The sequence below is a fragment of the Oxyura jamaicensis genome, chromosome 17 (assembly GCF_011077185.1).
Source record: "Oxyura jamaicensis isolate SHBP4307 breed ruddy duck chromosome 17, BPBGC_Ojam_1.0, whole genome shotgun sequence".
Lineage (NCBI taxonomy): Eukaryota > Metazoa > Chordata > Aves > Anseriformes > Anatidae > Oxyura > Oxyura jamaicensis.
Genome location: NC_048909.1, coordinates 4,608,046 through 4,629,018, shown reverse-complemented (window position 1 = coordinate 4,629,018; position 20,973 = coordinate 4,608,046). Strand labels below are relative to the sequence as shown.

The following is a 20,973-nucleotide window of genomic DNA, read 5'->3' as shown; positions in this document are numbered from 1 at the left end:
GACAGAAGTGCTGAAGTGAATCCTTGATCCTTTTGCTTCTCTTGAGGACTCCAGAACCTCTGCACGGTGATTAATTTGTTACCTGGACTGTGGGAACAAGGCTGCTCCTGCTGCCAGGCATAGGATGCACATGGAGCAAGGGGAGGAACTCCACCTCTTCAAGTCACAGTCTTCAGCATAATAAAACCTGATCCTCCCATGGAGGTGGTTTTGGTTCCTATCTTACCTGGTATTTGAAATTATTAAAAAATAGATGAGCTTGTTAACTGTGGGATGTATAAATCCCAGTGATCAAGCTATGGTGCTTTTCTGAAGAACATTGTGACGTCTGTCCCTAAACTGGATGGACATCAGTTTTAAGTGTTAAGAAGAGGAGGTTTTCCCATAAAGAATCCTTCAAATGGTTTTGAAATTAGCTGCCAAAGAAAGGGTGAATGTGAGAATCAGTGGCCTGGATGACACCAAAAAGATTCAAACAAAGGCCAGATCTATTATATTTTTGTGTTGCTGAATCACTCAGCAACCTCCCTGCAAGTAGCATACAGAAGCTTCTTCTGTAGTTGCTATTCCCAGCCCAGGACCAGAATTTTCCCCTTTCAGTATCTTTCACTGATTTCTTTTCAGAGTGCTCTGAACTGACCCCTCTGGTGGCCACTTGCACACTGAAGCACAAGAATACCTGTAACGATGTAGGCCTGTGAGCTCCCTTCTTAATTATAATCTTTTCAGAATGATATATAGCTTTGTCTGACTCAGCTGGAATGTCTTTTTACCTCCAGACACATACTGTGGCTTGTACATATGGCTGGACTAGAAATTGCTTGGTCCATCTGGGCAATCATGATAATCCTTCTGCTCACATGCACAACATTTCTGGTCATAGAGTTGGTGTCTGCTTCTGCTTTTCATCTTTTTTTTTTTTTTTTTTTTTTTTTCCCACCAAGATTTTAACAGAGGGCCCCAAAGCCTGTGGCCAGCCAGGAGCCAGTGGATGGACTTGATGGCAGAAGAGCAACCTGAAATATAGGATGAAAAGGCAAGGGGGTGAATCTAATGAGATGGATGAAACTACTGATATATGAATCCCATGGGAGAGTGTGCTAGAATATATCACTGATGCCATAAGAAAAAGTGGTTCTACTGTCTGGCACTGCAGCAAATAAGATGTCTGGAACATGCTATAAACTTATGGGAACCATATCACTGCAATATAGGAGACTTTTAAATTAAAATTGATTAGTCTATCTATCTCCATTGACAAATGGCACTGAAATCCATACAGGCAACCTAGGCAAAATCATCCAAAGGACACTCCTAAATTTTGTACCTTTGCTCATCTTTCTGTTCAGATGGATATTTATATGAATTATGTGGGCAAAAATAAACCTGAAAAGACAAATCTCAGTTCTCTTATTTTCAGGGGCATTCAGGTATGGCCACAACATAAGATGCTTTAAAGAAACATGGATCTATCTGTGTCCCCAGATGTATCACCATTTGGATATTAGTCATGATTAGTCATTTTCTCAGTTATTAAGTCACTTCAAAAATCTTTCCTCAGTCATAATTGGTATTAAATCTCTACTTGTTTACTCATTGCAATCCATCAGTCATTTTGACTTTGAGAAGTTCAAAAAACTTGATGAGAGCAGAAGGCTTTTTTTTTTCAGATTTGGCTTCAATTAAATGAGAAAAGGTACACCAAATGTGTCTTAAATGACATACACAATCTCTGAACTGGTGTAAATTGTATGCTTGTTGTCCCCAACTTTGTGCCAGAAACACAGTTTTATTAAATGGATTTGTTAGAGGAAGCACAGCTAATTGAGATGACCATTAACTAGCTGATATTCAAAGGCACTTAAAACTCAGTATTTTACTGCATTACAGCTGATTAATAAGTATGAAGACCAGTTATAGATTTAATTCCGCATTGGAAAGCTCTAAGCAATGAGTAGTCACTTTCTTATTATCATTTGTGGAACTGCAGATAAATAGGCAAGTAGCTTTCCACGTAGAGTGTAACTCACTAAAATATATTAATGGCTTGCCTACATGCCTGCAGAAATGGTGTAACATCATGACAGCAACTTAGTGCTTCTGGATATCTCTGTAACAAATAAATAAATAAATAAATAAAATAAAAATCCACCAAACACCCAAGCTCAGAAGAGGCCATTATTTAAATAGCTGTCTCATTTCATGTAATTTCAAGTTCAATGGTGCGGCAATTCTGCAGTATTAGATCTACTGAATGATTATTAAAATCATACCTATTCAAGATTAACTATGAATTAATTATGAGAGGAATTCAGAAATTCAGATACCTTCTGAGATAGGCTCAGGGGTAAGGGTAGGGTAAGTGTCAAAATCTGGCACAGGCATAACCTAGTGGGAATTTTTCCAAGTGTATGCTCCTCTTTGTCTTAGCAACTATATTGGACAGGGGATTACCTGCAGTGATTACTGGCACCCTGGATGTGCATAAGGGACAAGTGTAAAAAGTCAGATGAGTCATGCCCGAGATGTGTTATTTCTCTCTCCTGATGATGAAGGGAGTCCAGATGATTGACTCAGAGGTGGGGAATGACACCTACATCTTGTCAGAATGAGTTGCCACTGGGGAAATCTAAAGCACTCAGTCACCAAAGGAAATAACAAGCTCAATGTGGGCTTGAGCCCTTGATGTCCCATCACACCTGAATTTGAAGAGTAAATTGCAGAGAATTAGTTCGAGTTCAGATGTTGAATTATACTCCACAGAGGCAGCAAGGCAGGGACTGGCATTCATGGGCAATAGTATGGCTTCAGCATCTTGGTGGTGTATTGCAACCTAACTCATCCAGGCTGCCTCTGTTCCTCCTTTCCTTCATCTCTCAAGTCTGCTGGGACTTCTCTTCTGTAAGTCATACACAGGAGTCACTAAGGTGATGTGACAGTAGGAAGTTTTATAGAGACATAAGATAGCTGGATAGACAGGCAAACGATGGAATAGGTCCAGATGCTTCTGTGCACAACAAAGAAGAAGAAATCATTCACGTTTCTCCGTCTGCAAGAGGTCTTAAGAAGGCAGCCGCTATATGTCAGGCTGGCTCAGAGAAGGGCCCTTTGCTGGGCTCTGGCAGTGTGGGGGACATCAGTCATTTCTAGCAAAGGAAAAGCTCCTTGCTAGAGCTCATTTTTGCTCTGTAGTCTGGAAAGGGAAACTCCAGATATCTGTGGCACGTTGGTCACTGTTTCCTTGGCTGCTTGCAATAATTCAGCTCTACATCTCCTAGTGGACAGTGAGCATCTCTGCTCTGTTTCCATTTCATTCTAAGTTCTCAGCATGATGAAGCATGGAGTATGTTTGGCAAGCAAAGGTGGGGTAGAGAGCTGCTGCTGACTTCTACCAGTTGCAGATAAGTAAGCCTGGAGAGATCTAAAGTCATGAAAACCTTTTCATGTTGACTTCATCTACAAATTCATCTCTGAAGCAGCAAGATCTTGGGGAGAGAGGGAGAGTCACATTGTCACAAAATCCCCCATGGATGGAAGTTAAGACCACTCCTTTGCCAAGAAAATTAGTGTGAGGACTTAAGATCTGGGCCTGAATTTCTTCACTCTATTATGTAAGCCAGGAAAGAAAATCCAGCCTTTTAAAACAACAGAATATTTGTTTTTTAAGCCCACTGTCAGAAAGCCACAGTGAACTAACAACAGGACTGAGCAGTGCTGTTTCGATCCAGACCCTTCTCTGCTAGACACACACACAAAAAACCTCTCACTGGTTATAGAAATTTAATTCACAAGCATGGCAATCACGTGGATGTGGAATAAATGAGGGTATGGCACAGGCTCAAAGTTGTTAGTTTGCCAAACATTCTTCTCTGCCAAGGTCTTGTCCATGTACATCCATTCATTCACCTCTGTCTAGAGAATCAATTACTGTGGTGTCCAGCTACCACAGATATTATATAGAGCATTAGCTCACAATGATATAGTAGATGGTCTTCAATGATATGGCTGAACCTCTCTGGAGCCAGCCGTGATGTATGGACATTACCCAGGTGGAGCACAGCTTGCGGCATGGCAGCCTTTTTCCCTTGTAATAGGGCCACTATAGGATTTTCTCCAGCACCAAACCTCCTGTTCTTCACCTCTTTGCTCAAAGATGCACAGGAAGGCCATGCCAGTCTGTGCCCATTAAAAAAATATCTAACAGGTGGTAGAAATTTAGGCTTGGACCTAGGATCTCAGGCCACAGCCCCACCTCCCCACTCACATGAAAGAGAGCCTCAGAAAAGAGTTTATCTGTGAACAGGCTGAGTTTTTCTGTGGGGGGCCATCCTCTTATTGCTACACTGATTTTTCTCAGCCCTTTGGGAGTGTGCAGGGTTTTGAGACAGGGCATGCACAGCAGCAAACACAGTAAGAAAAGATACGTTCACATGGCTGTTTTAAAGGAAATAGACTGTGCTGGGAGGCTGGTTGTAAGTAAAGGCCACTGCTCTGGAGAAATGAATGAATTCATATCAGAATCACTATTAGTTTTTCATCATTTTTTTAACTTCTCCACTTGTGAAATGGCCCTGAAAGGAGCCCAGCTGGAGACGCGTGCATTGTATTTTCTCATTAGGGTTTGGCTGTCCCCTTCAACTCCTGCTTTCTGTTTCAAATTGTCTCCTAAGCAAAATGCAAAGCCACCAGTGTTCAGTGGGTTCAGCATTTGGCAGAATGAATTTGTTCATTGCTAATTAAAACAAAAGATTTCAGAGGCACTTTCCACTTTGGTTTATTAGCTTTCCTGTGCGATAGCAAATCGGAGCCCTTGTTACACTGTCAGCAGAACTATTATTATTATTATTTATTATTTACAGTACAACTTGTGACTCACTTCCTATGTTGGTGGATCTTTCACCATCTGTTAAAAAAATAATAACAGTCATTTTCTGAAATATTATTCTAATCCAAATGTTAAAATAGAACCATATGAAGCCAATTAAATAGAGTGTGTGTTGTTAATCTGAGTTGCTTCAGCTCAGCTAAAGAAAAGGAAAAAAAAAGGGATTGAGAAAGGCATAAATGTAAAGCAAAGATGCAGACTTCAGAAAACTGTGGAGATTCTGCCAATGTTTCTTGGAATTTTAAATTTCAAGAGAAAAAAAAAATGTAAACGAGTCATCTTTTAGGCTAAGTTTAGGAGCGGATATGGATCCAAATCTGGATGCAAGCTTGCAACTCCAGACCAGGCTTTATGCGAATCCTTAAAAGATCAGAAAATTTCAGTTTTAATCCCTTTAATATTTATTGCTATTAGCTGTTTTTGTTCTTACTCTGAGTGAAAAATATACTTCTTCTGGTTTGGTTGCCTCCACCTGAGGGTTTTATGCAAGCTTATGACTAATTAACATGAAGTTCCCAGGTGGTGCTTCTAAAGACATTGCCCCTGCCTGCAGAAGTCAAGGAGAGATGAAGCAAATATATCATGAGGAAATTACAGTGGTCAAGCATGAGTATGCTATCCCTACGGCATGGTGATCAATAGCAGCTTCACATTTGGAGATCAAATGTGTGTGTGAGCAGTTCTTGGGACTTTAGATCTCTGAGTTTGGGCCAAAGCATATTTGAAAGAGGCAGATTTTTACCTGATTTCATGCTAAAGACTTTTTATTTCTTTTTATTTTTTTTTTCTTTGATACCTCTGGAGCGGGATGTCCACTGGGGGTTTTGTTTAACTGAATTTGGGGTAGACATTACGAATCCTCAGCCAGATTTTGGAAGTCAGCTTTAGGGATATGAGTTTATCTTATGTGATCACCCCAGATGTCCTATGTAGAAGTGGGGAGTCAGCCATCTCGTGGTTAAATCAGCCCAATGAAAACATGAATCATCATCTGGCCATGCCATGCCGGCCTCCATCAACACCTAAAGGGAGCTCCAACGACTACAGTCTGAAATAGAGTAACTGGCCAACGAGCCCAGCAGGTAAGGACCATAAATGCATGAAAACTGAGCTCTGTTTTAAGGCTTTTTCATCAGTTTTTCATGCCAGGATGGAACAGTCCCTTGAAAGCCAGTCTCCAGTGGGACACCCTTGGCTCTTCAGAGGCTGGGGATAGAGGCAGAAAGGTCGGAGTGCAGCAAACCTCATGTGTTTTGGGGAATGGAGCTGGCACATGGCAGGGGCTGTCCCCTCATCAGCCAGCTCCAGCCCCACAGCATCCACTGAGGGATGCCGCTGATCTCCTGAGGCTGAGCAGCCAAACTGCATCCCTGGCTGCAGTTATTTATATTCCCTGAACAGTGTTGTTTACACAAACTGCATGAATGCAAATCAACGTGAGGAAGTGCTGGAGTCGGTGAGGTGTGCAGCAGTAACAGGTTCCTGGGATTGGTTTTAGTAATGTAGTGTTAACACAGCTACACATGGCTACACACACTTTCATATCCAAGCGAGGGAGAGGGAGAGGGAACACTCATTACCTGGGACACTGGCCGAGTCCTTGTACCTCAACAAGAGATAAAAAATAGAAATGGACTTCATTATCGCAAGCTGCCTGTCAATCAGCTGCCATTGCACCAAGCCTGCCTTACATTTCTCCGACTGAGAGGTTCCCGTCACTGCTGGTGAGGAAGTGACCTGGATGTGTGAGAGGAGCCAGAGCAGGTAACGTGATGACTAGCATCTGTCTGCTGGCTGCTCCCGTGCCCTGCAGCACACGTATATGCAAGCACAGCCTGCTAGAAGTTTTTTTTTTTTTTCTTATAAACACACATGAAAATGAACGTGACATAGGTATCAGTGATAGGAGGCAGTGATCTTCATTTTCCTCTGAGCAAGTGATGTCCAGTGGGCAGAGCTTGGGCTACCTGAACAAGGTGGCATCAGCCAGCTGCCCCCTAAATGTTCACCCGATTCCCAGGGCCACAGTATCCCTACACCTCTGCATTTACCAGTTCCAGTTTGCAAAACAGAGGCAACCGTGTGAAACAAAATTCCCTGGTATTTAGATATTTGACATCCCTCTGGGGATTCCAAATAATGTCACTGGAGATCTTTAGGGCTACTTCCTGCCTCTGCTTTTCTCATCAGTAAAACAGGGGTAATGATGCTTCAAAGCAGGTTTACCAAAGTGTTGCCAAGATCTCTTGAGTGCCAGTGACCTTTTATTTAACCCCTAAGCATCAAGCTGTCTTTCATTCCATCACTATAAATTCTCAGGAGGCTTTGCTGGCAGTTCAGTCTTTCCTCTCTCTGCACTTACGTTTTCAGAAGTACAGTAAAACAATAATAATAAAAATCTATTAAAACAAGTTCCTTGCTAGTTTATGGTAATTAAAAGCAATAAATATTCCTGCATGCAATGCTGTAGACCTTGACTCATCGGTCGGTCAATACTGCTTTCCTGGTGAGGCTGGGTAATAAATCTTTATTCCTTTTTGAATGGAAATAAGGATGGGTTTTTATTCATGAATTCTGTGACCCGTTGAAGTGACATTTTCAAAACAAACACTCCAGAAATGAGGAGTTTTCTCTGCAGAGTGGGTTAATCTGCTCTCTTCTCAGCGTGTCTCTTTCATACTGATGATTTGCCTGATGCCTTTTTAATCCCAGCAGCAACTTCTCAGAGAGCAGGAAGAAAACTAAAATAAAGCAAAATAGCTCGGAGAGACCCGAGACAAAGGTGCTACGGGGAAGCTGCGGGGGAAGGGGGCACATGGTTGGAGAGGACCGCCTAGAAGAGGTCTGTGAAGATCTGGCACTCCAGATTCAGTGTCCAATCACACTTCTGCTTGCTCTGAGGCTCGGGGTGGCCTTGGAGCCCTGGCTCTGCACAGCTACATTGCTCTTGCCTCCTCGGCTGTCGGCCTTCATTAGCTTCTACTACTGACGGAGGGTGTTCCTCTGAACCCAGATCAAACAGCAGCTTTTTGTGCTTGTCTGCAATTGACTTCATTTCGTTATGTAATCTAATTGGCTTGGGATGTTCTACGAGCCAGGGAACGAAGCCAGGGGTTTATAAAACAAACTTGCAATGTGAGGCATGCAAATTCCCATCGAGTCCTGCTCTTTCCGAGCACCACGCGATGCAAGTTAAGCACTAGGATGAAGTCTCTGGGTGATTTTTCCTCTCTCAAAGAAGCTGCTCTTTCTTTGGAGGAGGCTAAACATAGCAAGAGGCCCCTTCTTCAACAGAAAGGATTAATCGGCAGCTGAGTCACTGCTTGCCATTAAGCTGTGTTCTGAAATGCTCTTGGGGCCAGGTTCGCTGTGGGTGTGAGGGGGCATACCTGCTGTCTGCCCCAAGAGGCAAAGAAAAAGCTGTCCTTTTGTGGTACATGCAGACTCATGCTGCTTCTCAGCAACTGTTTCTATCACACACTTTACTTTTTTTTTTTTTTTTTTCTGAGGTCAGCTTCCATTGCCATCAATAAGGCATCACTCAAAGACAAACAGTTTGGTCCAGTCTGGCTATTTCACAGGCCAAAATTCAGAGCTTTCCTGCTTACCTAAAGAGCTAAGTACTGCCGGAGCATCCAGCATGTGTGGCATCTTCACAAGTTTCTTGCATACCTCTTTCTCCTCCGCCATCCTCTCCTCATATTATTCGTTTGTCAATCATATTTTACAGCTCCAGTATTTATTCAGATGTGCCACAACTGTGTCACACTACAACCACAGAAAGGTGGCCTTGTGACAGCTGAGCTGCATCCATCAGCACAGATTGGGCTGGAGAAATAGAGCACACCTTAAACACTGCCTACCCAAAAGCGCTGAACCTTCATAAACATTACCTAAGATTTCTGTCCACAGAGCTAAGAGAAATCTTCTCAGCACACATCAACAAGATGGACCAAGAGAGCTCATCTCTCCTCCCTTGCCCAGGTCCACCCAGGAAGCTCACCCGTTGGATGGAAGCACCTCTGCCATCACCCACTTCCCTGTGCAACCTTGTTCTCATTTTGAACATAACACACATTGGGGCTCCACAGAGAGGATCTGTGAGGTGTTTTCATCTACAACAGTTGCTGCAAGCCACTGGCAGGATGCAGATGCAGGTGTTATACTGACCAGAAAAGCAGCACTTCGGATGGGATGGAACTGTTGTCTGGTGGTCCTCATTTGAGCTGACATTTGAAACAAAAGAGTCTGGAGTAAAACGATGCTTTCCCCTTAGACTCAGAGCAGTGAAGTGGCAGGAGCACTCACCAAGATTAATTTAAGTTATTTTAATTATGATTCTCTCCCCTTTCTCTCACTTCCCTCCTCCTCTCTCATATACACTGTCTGGACAGGGAACTGCAGGTTTTCTTCCACTTAGGATTAATTAAAAAGGAAAAGTCAATAAGTTTCTCAGCAATTACTGTCTTTTCTGTTTGGTCATTTGAGACAGTAAGGGGCTCAGAAATTGAATTTCCAGAGAGAAATCATGTCTTGTGGATCCAAGCACGAGATCCTTGGAGGGAGAAATATCTACATTTTCTTTAGCCTGTCACCGTGTCGGTTTCACAGCTTCCTGCTCTTCATACTAAAGCTAGTTTTGCTATTGTAATGCACACTCAATCACATGGAGAGAGATGGAAATAACTGTTTTTAGATGATCTGGGAGGTTTTTCTCCAGGCCAGTCCTGTACATGTGAGATGTCTGAGAGAGGGCAAGTGTTAACACAGGCCCTCACTGGAGGTGAAAATGACAAACTTTGACTGGCCAGCATTCTATTGCCTTTTTTTTCTTTTTTTTTTTTACCAGATAAGATGACTGGTTATTATCACACCCTTAATCCAAATCCCTCACAAGTCAATGGAAATCTTTCTACTGACATTGGTGATCTTTAGATCTGACTTCACTTGATATATGTGAACACAACAGATGTAATTCAGCAGCAAGGTGCAGCTGCTTTCCACCCTCCTAGTGTGGACCTAGCATTTTGAGACTGAACAAAGCTAGTGCAACACGTTACAGCTTTTAATTTTTTACTTCTTAGGAAAAACTGGAGCTGGAAAGGAGAAAACGTGTTTCAGATTCAGAATGCAGGGAAAAGAAGTAAAATAATCAGAAGCTAAAAGAGAGATATGGAGGAGGGATAAAAAGGAAAAAAAAAAAGCAATATGCCACCTCACTTGGTTTCGATTTACAGTGGGGCTACCCCATGCTACTGCTCATGGGACTAAGTGCAGATTCACTCCCTCTCAGTTTAAATTCAGCAGAAGCAGGGCTTCTGGTTATTTTCACATTCCCATTGAGTGCTTTCTGCTTGTATTTCTCAGAATGAAAGAGAAGAAAAAAAAAAAAAGCAAACCTCACCAACTCTGTGCGTGTTCTTTTGCTAACCAACCTGCTTTGCCCCAGAGACCCTGCTGGGTGTACAGCAATGCTCCCTGCAGCTTTGTTTAGGAAAGTTACATTTGCTTCTCCCTCAGTGAGGCTATTAACAGCCTCTTCCCAGAAGTGAGTCTCCTTTTGTTTACTGTCACCTGAAATTGCTGGGGAGCAAAATAAATGTAGAGCAGAGGAGAAAATAAATAAATAAAAAGATAAAGAAAGGGGAGAATTGCAGAGAATTTTACTGGGAAAAATAAAATCCCAAAGAAATAAACCCAAAACTTCAGAGCTGGGGTGCCTGACAACAGGCTCTCTGCAGCTCCTGGCCAGTTGGAGCCTTGCTCGAGCACTCTCCCAGCAAGACTGATTACGCTGTCACCACAAACAGCATGTAAAAAATTGTGCCTCATTTTATTAGCTGGAAAACAGTGTTTAATGCAGCTGGAGCTGCAGCTCAGGGTAAACGATGAAAGTTTCCCCTTGGAAAACTGTCGGTGCTGGTAATGACATCATTTCTCCACGAATTCGATCCAGTTAGGACTATGGCTGTCTGCATTTTCTGTCACACTTCTCTCTCTTCCCTGGCACATATGCCATTCTGAGGTAGCTTGATGGCTTTAAGCCTGTTCTGACACAGACAAGCAGACATGGGTGGTAGGTAGTGGACACCAGCCTTGCTTAACCTGTCTCTGAAAGGCAGGTGAGGATTTCCCTCATGATGTGGCAAATCCATACTGAGAACTGGGATTAATTCTCCTCTAATAACAGCAGCAAATGCCTTCAGATAATGTTTAAAAGCTCTCTCTGTCACTGCAAAATATGGAAGAGCCCAGCCTTCCCTGACTTGGGTCTTTTTGCACAAGGATCCATCTCACAAGGAATGAGCTGTGCCAACAACGCTGGAAGCCTTCTGCCACCAACTGTCCCTGTATGTCAGCACATCCACAGGGCAGCAGCCTCAGGCTGAACATGCAGTGAATCCTGCATTCAAGCAACATGGACAGGCTAAGTGATTCTCTTTAGCTAAGTGATTCATGGAGGACTGTTTCTCACATGAGAGTTTGCAAGGTGAGCCCTCTGTGTTCCCATCGGAGATGGGGTAAATCTTTGCACGTGCCAATCCACAGCACACCATGAACACAAATTTTCTGCTGACTTCAATGGAAAATGTGACTTGTTACTGGTTTTCTGTCTATAGAGCTGGAGTATTGAACTTCCCTGACATTCAGAACTAGACAGATATCCAACAATTCATTAAAAAATCAAGTCTTCCTCCCCTCCTGCAAATTGGCCACTCACAAATTGCAAAATTCCCAACTGCTATTCATTGCTAAAATGACTATTTGCAAGTACCTTCAGAGGATGGGAGTCAAAGCTACTAAGCTGTTCACCAACAGTTGATTGAAAATATCCAACATTCAGAGTTTGAAATCCAAGCTGCACGGATAGCTACACGAGTTATATTGTATTATTTCTGTTCTCTGATTGGGCAGGTTGTGTAACTAATCACATCAGAACCAGCATCCATTTTGAACTGCATGTTCATGTGTGTAATTTGGAATACACTTTTGGAAAATATTAAGCTATTTGAGTTCCAAATTGACTTTTGATGAGTATTCACACTAGTAAAGCTCATTTGCTAGAGTATTTGTGGAAAGCGGCCATAGAAACAGACCAGGAGATTCAAAGCAAATTTGTTCAGGACTTCAAATGAATATACACAGACATCTTTCTGCAGCATTCACTCACCATTAGTCATGTTGCAGTAATACCTGCAGTACATACTTACAACTGAGTTAGACTTTCTGCTGTAAAGCTCTGTTTGTGAGATTTATTAGCTCAGCGGCTTCAGAATGGATTGGACTGAGATTTTTAATACCAAGTTCCCAGCTTGGAGGGACACTTTCTAACTCCATCCCCTTTGCCCCCTCCCCCTTCCCTCCGCAAACCATTACGATAATTTAAGCAATTGATCACTTCTATGTCTCAAAAGCCTGAGCACAGAAAAAAAGGGCAGGAAAATGGTGGCTGGGGGTGGGTCAGAGGATTTTAAACACTGAAGCGGAGAATCCCCACGTTCTCTATAAGTCGACTTTCTCATGCTCACTGAGAATCCCCAGAAGCGTGAGTAATAAAAGAAAATGCTCTAGAGGTAAAACTTAAAGGACAATATGTGAAATCTCATTTACAAGTGGGAAGCAAATGAGGCAGAATCCAAATGCTATATAGCAAAGTCTGCTCTAAATCAACATTTATAACAGCGACTTGGCAAGTGGGTTTTACCTCTCACCAACCTGCATATGCTTTAAAGTCAACAGGCCAAAATGTATTCTTTGTTACATTCAATCAACTCTGAACTAAATTTACTGAATTTAAGGAGTTGTGCAGTCATAACTACAAACAGAATGTGCCATGAGAAAGATCTGGTAGGGAACTCTCACTTTGTAGAAATTTTACATAAACCAAACCCTCTTCAAAAGGGTTTAATTTGCAGAACCACCAAATCCTGTAAATCTGAATATCAAAACATTTTCCCAGTAAGAGAAAGTCCAGTCATGATATAACTGGAGTTGTTTATAAGCATTGCTCCATTGCTTTCCAATTTCTCCCTTTCATTCTGCTCTACCTCATCCCCAAGATTTCCTCTATGCCTGTGCCTTTCCAAAGTAATTCACACTTCTTTAGGACAAGCTGACTGGCACCAGAGCTTTGTGTCCACTTGACCATGGTGTCAGAGATTGGTGCTTCAGCTAATCACCACAATAAACATTCAGGAGACACAAACAGAGTCATGGGGCTGTTCTAGGACTGCCATTTGTCAAGTCTATGGCAGGTAAGTCTGTCAGGGGACTCCAAGATGATGTCAGGAGACCCTAAGATGATGGTGTCCCAGCACACATGCACCCAGCCAAGCAACGCTTGGCCACTGGTGTTGTCTCTTGCTATTTGCCCTCAGCTCAGGATTTCTCCACTTCACTGCAAACTGTCAGAGTCCAAAGCTGAAGCACTCAAGCTCACAGAAGAGGAAGAGTTGTTTTTGCTGCTAGACAACTGTATCTCAGCACATTGTTTTCTATAACCACATGCTGATTGAGTCATGTAGTAACAAAACACCTGCCCTATAAACATAAAACAAGCTGTCACAGCATATCAGCACATGAAAAGGCAAAGCAATATTGGAACGGGGCACCAGAATTACATGCTGGCTTCCAGTATCATTCTGGAGAAGAACTGTTCCTACCAAGACAAATAAAGTTTTGCACTCGCTGTTTGAAAACACTGTTGCATTTTGTAAGAGTTATTTCCAATCATTTTCTAGAACGGAGAGATAGAGGGATTAAAAAGTTAAATCACGCATTCTAAGAAGGGAACAGTGTTCACCTGAGGCAGAATTAGGACTCAAACCAAAGGCTTCTAATGCATATTTTCCTCTTACACCAGTCCATTCTGCCATACAGGAAAATAAAAATGAAAAGGGACCACCTGAGGGACAGCCACGTCCCATTTTCCCTGATTGTAAACAGGCATGGAGAAGAAATGTCCATACCAAATACAAAGTATTCACTAAAGTCTGATTTGAAAAAATGAAATATTTTTGCAAAAAATATACCTCAAAAGCCAATCAACCTGCTTTTTCTTCCTCCATGAGCCCTCCTGTCTTTTGTGGAGGGCTGGAGACAGATCAGGAGTGGCTTCCCAGTGTCCCCTCAGCATCTCTATCCGCTGTTCTCTGCAGAGCCTCTTGCATGGGCAGATTAAGCAAGAAGACCTGGAGGCAGAGCCAGCAGGTGCCCTGTTGGGTACCCAGATGTCTAAAGGTGTATATCTCTGATCTGAGGGGGTCACTTTAGCATTTTCTGCAATTACTAATTACTACTATTTCCTATGCTACAGCAAAGAATTCAGGCACTAAATTCTATGAGAACAAAAATACATTCCAAAATGAGACCATTCATGATGCAGAGTTTTAATGTTATTTGCTTCAGAAAAAAACATGCACATTTACAAAAGTTCAGCATATGTCCTTCTTATATGGTCAATGCCTACAGTTATCTAGATAACGGTGAGCCTGGGCCATAACACAAAACCTGCAACTCCTTGAAGCACCCATTGTCTTTTTGTTCTGTGCTCAGACATTCCCAGCACTGCGGGGTCTTGGTCCAGGGCTGAGGTCCCTTCTGTGCTGCTGGAATACAGATCAATAGTGGGAAGAAGGTTTTTAGCATTCAATTTCATGCTTCTAAGTGTCTCATTTTTGTACATGGAAAGCAATTATCGTAACATTACAAATTGTCAAATAATAGCTGTGGATAAAAATGCCCTTCTGTGGGGTGCTAGGGCTTTTCAGGTTAAAGCCAAGCAATTTTTTTTCTTTTTCTTTTCCTTTTTTTTTTTTTTTATATATGTATTTTTATATTTAACTTAGGTAAATGAAGAAGATCTGACCCCCACTTTTTTTCTTCTTCTTTTTTTTTTTTTTTTTTTTAATATTAAATTAATGGCATGGATGAGTCACCAGATTGTTATTAAAATGAGAGAACTGCATGGCTGACCATGCTAATAGTACCCCTTCCCATGCTCAGCTGTGTTTAACATGTACCTGAAATAATTTTACAGTGGCCTGCCAGTGCCTAAAGGGGGCTACAGGAAAGCTGGGGAAGGACTCTGTCAGGGAGTGCGGTTACAAAACAAGGGCTAGTGGTTTTAACTATAAAAGCACAGATTTATATTAGATATTAGGAAAAAATTCTTTGCTATGAGGGCAGCGAGGCCCTGGCACAGGTTGCCCAGACAAGCTGTGGATGTCCTGTCCCTGGAAGTGTTCAAGGCCAGGCTGGATGGGGCTTTGGCTTCCAGGGGAAGGTGTCTCTGCCCGTAACAGGGGGATTGGAATTAGATGATTTTGAAAGTCCCTTCTAATCCAAACCATTCTGTGATGATTCTATGATGATCACAAAAGTATCACAGAAGAGTTTGGGTCCTGTGAGCCTGTCTTTGGTAAAGGAGGGGAAATGTCAGTATCTCTGTCCTTCAGCTGTCTTCTATCTCAGTCATCTGCTCAAAATATAGGTCTGGTTCCATGCAAATCTTTCTCTTTATGCTTTTGAACCAGTTTTCACGGAGGAGCTTGCTTTTTGACTGAACAGGGGCTGAAGCTGCTCTGCCCAGACATACATACATTGAGCGTGGGGCTGATGGCTCCTTCCTGCCAGCTCACAGCTGTTTAAGGAAGATCTGCCTTCTCCTTCCTGCACTGATATGGGTGTCCTTTGGGTACAAAGGAAGGAGCTACCTGGAATACCTTCTTGACCCTGAATTAGAAATTTGGGCTAGGTAAAGCCTCTGTCACTGCCCTTTGGAGAAGGATATGTTTGGCTTGGGGGCGAATCTCCCAAAAGCAAAAAGGAGAACCCTATAGCACCCCTCTTCTCTACCTCCCTCTTCATCTGTTGTCTCATGGCTTTAGCTTTGCAACAGCAAAGCACTGTGGCCTCTGTAAACCTGGATGCTTAATAATCCCCAGGCTGATCATTTGCCACACAACTAATTATAACTCTTTCAAGGCTCCCGTTCATGCCCCTTCCCTCCCCTGCCTCCTTTTCATTTCCTGTGTCCAGGGCCTTGAAATGCTCGGTCTTGACACAACAATTTATGTCTGCTGGCTGTACAAACGTAAAGGCCTGGAGTCTAAATAGAGCCAGATGGAGCTTGTATTGTATTGTGTGTTTTTCTTAAATAAGGGAAAGATTTATAAATTGATGAAATTTATTGTAAATAAGCGAACATTGTCCCTTTATAATAGTTTATTGTAATTGAAAAACACCCATGAGTAATCTGCTCTTGGGTCACATTGATGCTTTGTTTTTCATTTGTTGCTCTCTTGAAGAGCTCACACAGATGTTTTGTGTCTCCTGTCCCAGCTGGGCTCTGTGTGTCACGTTCACTCTCACTGTTCAACACTGTGCTCATGGATACTGGCATTCTGCATCCATAATTTCTGTTCTGGGTAGGTAAATGAGGCCAAGAACCTCAGGCTAGGGAGGGTCAAAACCTGGGTTGGAAACTTTGGTAACTCTTGAAACCATCAGACTGTGCAAAACAGGTAGTTCTTCTGGTGTGGGTCTTGGGTTTCACTCCAACTACATCTTGCTCACCTTGGAGGGGGCAGCCCATGGGACATGGGAAAGGCCTGCCAGACGCCTGTTGCTCTTTTGCTCACTGCACGATAAAACCCACCATAAATCCTGCCCTAAAAAATCTTTATAGAGTCCACCTGTCCACAGCAAATAAATCAATTGCTCTAAATTAAATTCTGTAAAAGCTGAGTGGCATAGGGTACCGTGTCTGGATTTATCTGGGAGCCAGGAAGACTGTAATTTTCTAAGTCAACACTCTGACCCTGCTTTATTCATTTGCTGTTCATGATAAAACTGGATCTCTCCTTATATTTTTGGCTGGTTGTTTCTTCCCTCTGTGATATCTGTAATAAGTGTGTCCCTGAGAAGGGAGAAGTGGGGAGGAGGCACAGAGGGCTGTCATCCAAAGGAGAGAATTAAATCAGGATGTATCTCCTCATGCTGGCTCCTGTTTTCTCACAGCCTTCTGCTTGTATTTTCCCTGCATTAACTTCTCACAAGCAAAGCTAAAGTGCCAGGCAAAGGCCTTGTTAGACACACATCTTGGGGAACTCTGATGTGCCATTAATTAAGCTCTTTCACTGCTTCTTTCCTGCTGCTTTCAAGGACCAGCCTGTGTGCCTTAACTCTTTTCTTCTCTTTCATTTCCCTCTCTCCTCAACACTGCTCTGAAAAGAGCAGTGCAAGGCTCTGTTGCAGATGGGGCCGGGGTGGTGTAGTGCCCTCCAAGTGAACTCTCAAGTCTTCTCTAGCAGAAGGAGAGCCCTTGCCAAGTTTGTCAGACACTGACGCACAGAGCTGCTCTCTGTCAATGGATTTGCTGGGCAAAGTCAGGCTTTGACAAAGAAGAAGTAGATGCCAACAGATCCTGGCATGGCAGTGTCGGTACAGCACCGTCCCCCTGCCGTTACCCTTCAGCTGATGGTGTTGGGAACCTTCCCATTAGAAGGGTTTGCACTGTCAGCTTGATTGATTCACCCTGCTAAAGACTCACACAGAAATTCACAGTATTTGGCTCCTGGTGTTGCTTTTATTTCATTTTATTATTTTTCTCCCTCTGTTGTCCCTTCCAGTAAAGTTTAGGGGTAATTTAAATCCTGGTGGCGTGCTCTCAGAAACGTAGGATGCCCTGGCGGACTGAGCCGTTCCCCATCACCCTTACCCTTTACCTTACAAAAGTGAATTAAAAAAGTGAAGTGCTCCCCAGTCTGACCCCACAAGTAATTGCTTACTCAGACAAGACATCTTCCCTCTACACATGAAATAGACACTATATATATATATGCTTCAATACTGCATATATCCATATGTTTTATGCCAAGAAATGAGCAGTCAGGACTAATCTAACGTTTGGAGGGATATTTTAACGCCTATTTATCCATTAGAAGAAAAGGAAATGTAGCGCCATTTATCTCTCACAGCTAAGAAGCTATGAGATGGAGATGATGCTAGTATTTTGATCTGTGTCTTCCCTTGGCAGCTCAATCTTCTTTTCATACATCTTGGAGGAAAATTGGGTGTCACTTTCTGCTGAGTCTACTGCCTGCTTGGTCCTTAATGACACACTTTGTTCCTATAACTGAAATCCCAAGTACACAAGTATTTAGCAATGGATCTTGTTTTGGGTCCCTGAACAATTTCTTCTCTTGCAGCTGCCTCTTCTGCCTGTTCTTCAGCCTTCACTCCCTGTCCCTGCACAGAGCCTCGCAGAGGCTCAGTTTGCAGGCAGGGATGCTGGTGCTGGTGAGTGTGTCGGTGCCAGCAATGAAATCCCTGTGCTGGCTCCTCCTGTCCTGCCATTTCGCAGGTACCAAGGCCAACCTCTGCTCTGTGCACAAGCCGAAGCAGAGCTCCACTGGTGGCACGGAGAAGGTGACAGCTCAGCAGGAGGACTTCTCACTCACGGCAGCTCCTCTCCACTCTCTGCCTGCTGTAATTAATATCCTTTTCCCTGCAGGCTTTGAGGCTCTGACAGGCTTTATTTTTAACTCCACTTAATGACAGAGTATTAAGACAAAATGCAACTTTTGTGAGCTCCAGGCCTCGGGGAGGCGCAAGGGCCTTAGAGCATTGCTGAACCTGGCGAGGAAGCATGAGTTTGGAGGCATGTGTGTGCAGCACAGAGAGTTCAGCGTGCCGGGGATGTGAGGCCATCTAGAGCAGACAGCTGAGACCATCTGAGACATAATTCATTGGGCAGTAACTCAAGGGAATGCTCTTCATGGGCCCAATCCTGCCCAAAAGCCAGAGTTTTCAGCAAAAATGTGAGCATCTCAACCAGCAGCCTCAGAAGGAAGTAGTAGGTATTTGCCCACAAGAGGCAGATGGAGGTTTGGGTTTAAATGTTTCCAGATGGGGAAGAGGAAAGTGAATGATGGCAGGGGGGATGCCTTGAAGTTTCTTGTGTATCTGCAAGATGGAAGGCAAATTCATGGAAGATGAGGAGTGAAAATAGACAATAAATGATGCTTTAAGTTTAACCAGAAGGCAAGGGAGGACACGTTAACAAAGCAATCGTAGTCACCACAAAGTGAGCAGTGAAGGAATTGGTTCTAAACAACATGTTGGCCATAGATTATATATCCCTTATATAGAGATCAAACAAATGAACAAACAAACAAAATACCAAGGAAGCAACATTTAGAAGCAAGGTGTGGAAAAATATTAAAGTACGTGACTATTCTTCCCAGAAATAAAAACACTGATCATTCTTCATATAACCTTTTAGAGATTAAGATGTTACTAAGATCAGAAAAATAACTGCTTAATGATTTTTCCTTCTTCTAGGTCCAAAAAAAGGACAAAGTGTAAAAAAAGGTAATCTAAAAATTGCTAGAGATTGACAGTTATTGTCTCAAAAGTTACGCTTTGAGCATAATTTTCAGCAAACATCATAGGTTGATTTTTTCAACTGTCCCTTAGAAAAGACGAAGATAATAAAGCTTATCGTTATTTCACACCAGCTGGTCTTCCCTGCACTGATGGCAACTTTTCAGGAACTGCTCTTAAGGCAAAATTTCTGATCAAACTCCAAGTTTCTAGGCTGGGAAAAGGGCAATATGGAAAATTTAGGTGCAAGCCCAGTGTCTACTGCAGGCATATACAGTTGTGGCTGACTGAGGCATGATATGGATGCACATTTCTCAGAGTTAGCCTTACAGAGCTGAAAAAGAGATTCCCTTTTTTTTTTTTTTTTGGGAAAGAAGCATAACTCATTCACTACAGAGCTGTGCACTTACCAGGCTAAGAATGCTCCTTCCAAGATGAAGTTACTAACACATTCCCCAGTAAATTTTACAGGGTTTTTCTCTCTTCTCCCTTCCCTAAAGGAAGTGTGGCCAGGGTGAGTTAAAGAGGGAAATGTTTGTGTTGTGTTTTTTTTTTTTTTTTAATGAACTCTCTGAGCATTTACTTTCAGTGGTAACATTGTGTTTAGAGTGTCATAAGGCATCGTATTAAGCAAATGACACCAAAACTTAGTGCCAATAAGAAATGTAATTAAAGGAAGCCTCAAATTTGTCTTTTATCACAGCTTTGTTTACACTGGATCCTCAGACTGTACTGTGGAAGCATCCTGAGTTGAACTTACTCTTCTAGGACTTCAAAATCCTTCAAAATTCAGTTAATGCATGCTTACCTTATTTGGAAAGTGTCATCTCCCACAGATGAGGAACCAGGACCTCTTAATCATCCTTGTCACATCTTTAGTGGCTTTTTTCCAGCATCTTCTCTCCTAAGTTGCATCCTGCGAAAAAAAAAAAAAAAAAAAAAGTAAAAAAAAAATCACCACTGGACCAAGGTGAGATCAAACACTTCCCTGATTTATTTTACCTGGTGTCCATCTCTCCAGTAGTAAGAGGCAGGTGTTTTCCTTTTCAGATATTAAGCTTTCCTCAAGCCCCATGTTCCCAGTGGTCTAGCTAGGTGATCTCTTTTGCACAGTGGTCCTTCCTCATAATCCTCTGTCCATCCTCCAGCAGAGGAGAAGCTCCCCTATAATTAGTACCACTGGTGCTGCCGATGGATTCCAGGCCAATGCGCAGAGTAATTGCTGCTTGAGATTACTTATGACACAAATGTTGACATTCTGTTGGCATAACTTGCAATAATGTATGCAGATTGCATCCTTCTAGTGCCTTAATTATTACTTCTCCACAAGAAATAGTCAGGTTATCCTCTGCTTTGATTTGAAGGAGATAATTCCCCCTTCAGAAGCACGGTTGTTTAGAGAAAGGGGAAGGGCAGGAGGCGAGGGAAGGAATGGACTGAGATGCCTTCATCACGGTTTTTCCTCCAGACGGGATGCATTTGTAGCTCAACCTTGGCTACGTCTTCCTCCTTTTTTCTGCCTCACTGTGGGAGTGGGGAGGTCTCTCTCAAGGTGAAACTTTCCCTGGAAAAACACAGAAGTGCTGCATTTAATGAGCCAAGACAGATGTCCTATTCAACATCCAGCAGCATGCATGGAAGTACTTAGTATTTAGTATCTGTAGTGTGATAGTGTCTAGAGGCCACAACCAAGGTTGAGG

General features: G+C 42.7%; 1 long non-coding RNA gene across 1 annotated transcript in view; it reads left to right on the top strand.

Annotated features, from left to right (window-relative positions):
- Positions 1-20,199, top strand: part of LOC118175576 — a 56,914-nt gene extending 36,715 nt beyond the window's left edge. The window contains exon 2 of the long non-coding RNA XR_004755027.1: positions 20,167-20,199. This is a non-coding gene — a long non-coding RNA (uncharacterized LOC118175576). The remainder of the gene's footprint in view (positions 1-20,166) is intronic.
- Positions 20,200-20,973: the final 774 nt, after the last annotated feature.